The 1417-nt window shown below is 50.7% G+C and overlaps 1 protein-coding gene across 1 annotated transcript in view; it reads left to right on the top strand.

Annotated features, from left to right (window-relative positions):
* The window catches only part of ERG (v-ets avian erythroblastosis virus E26 oncogene homolog), a 159071-nt gene that overhangs the window by 55954 nt on the left and 101700 nt on the right, over nt 1-1417 (top strand). The window lies entirely within an intron of this gene.

Genomic DNA, 1417 nt, shown 5'->3' with positions numbered 1-1417 from the left:
GGGGCGTTTTGCTCAGTGCTCCAGATCCAGCCAGTGGCTCAGGATAAAACAACTCAGTGCTTTGAAATTTCAGTGGAAACAAAGTTTTAATCAGCCCGCCGCCATCTCCTTCATTGTTCAGAGATGAAAAGAGCGGAAGTCCACGTCTCTTCAAACCATGGGTGCTGGGACTTTGTCAGGTTGTGATTCTTACACAGACCGAGACTTATTTTCTCTTTAGTTTTTTCTTCCTTTGTGTCTTTATGTCTTCCACCTTCTCCTTGATTTCTCCTTTTTTTCCTTCCCTCCACCCTTCTTTCCTTTCTTCCTTCTTCCCTCCTTCTCCGCCCCCCCCCCCCCCCACCCACCAGTGGGGAAATCACGGGACAACAAAAGCAGCACAAGCTCGGGCAGTTGATGGAGCCCTGACACATGCAGGCCCGGAATCTGAGTGAAATCAGCTCGCTGGACATGCGCCCCCGAGACCAGGCGCTGCCCATGACTCAGGGCTCGGTCCATTGTGTCCTGTGGGCCCCTGTAGAGACCACACCTCTTGACTGGGCCAACTTTCATGTAGCCAGATTCAAAGCAAAATGTTGATTCTTCCAGAGAACAAGTAATTTCCTGAAAATGAGTACTTAAAGGCCTGCCGTCCTCCAAGGAATGTCCAGGCCTACACGAGCTGGACTTCCTTCGGGTGGAAAACAGACGTGTGGCCCTGAACTTGCAGCTCGGGCCCTGAAACACTGGCTCAGGCCCTGCAGGGCATGTCTGGGGGCAAGAGGGCTGGCGGGTCTGCATCTGGGGTGCGTCCGGGTGGGACCAGCTCTCTGCCATGTTAAAAAGTGTTCATCATGATTTTAGTTATTTGGATTTTATTTCTTCTACTTTCTTATTTTTAAATAAATTTTTATTGATTTGAGAGAGAGAGAGAGAGAGAGAGAGAGAGAAACATCAATGATGAGAGAGAATCATTGACCGGCTGCCTCCTGCACGCCCCACACAGGGGATGGAGCCCGCAACCCCGGCCTGTACCCTGACCGGGAATCGAACCGGGACCTTCTGGTTCATAGGACGGCGCTCAACCACTGAGCCACGCCGGCCGGGCTAGTTATTTGGATTTTAAATAAATATTTGAGAGCATGGATTTGACAGGTTTATTTTTCTCTTTATTTCTCTAGCTTCTTTAATTCTAGAGTCTTCGTGTTTTCAACGGGTTTATGGTGGAGCAACTAGAAATGGTGTGTTTGGAGGGGAAAAAAGAAGCGATTTTGGGCCCTCCCCCGAGATGTGGGCTCCATGCAGGTTGTTAAAAACCTGCAAGCCAGTGGCCATCATGGAACATCGCCCTGAAATTAGTTCTACCTGCACTTTCCTTTCGGGTGAAGGAAGGAGCAGAGGGCGGGCTCCGGCCCTGGTCCGAGGGGAGCGGCAGCTC

This window comes from Myotis brandtii, unplaced genomic scaffold (genome assembly GCF_000412655.1).
Source record: "Myotis brandtii unplaced genomic scaffold, ASM41265v1 scaffold147, whole genome shotgun sequence".
Taxonomy (NCBI): domain Eukaryota; kingdom Metazoa; phylum Chordata; class Mammalia; order Chiroptera; family Vespertilionidae; genus Myotis; species Myotis brandtii.
This window is presented reverse-complemented; position numbering and strand designations above follow the sequence as displayed.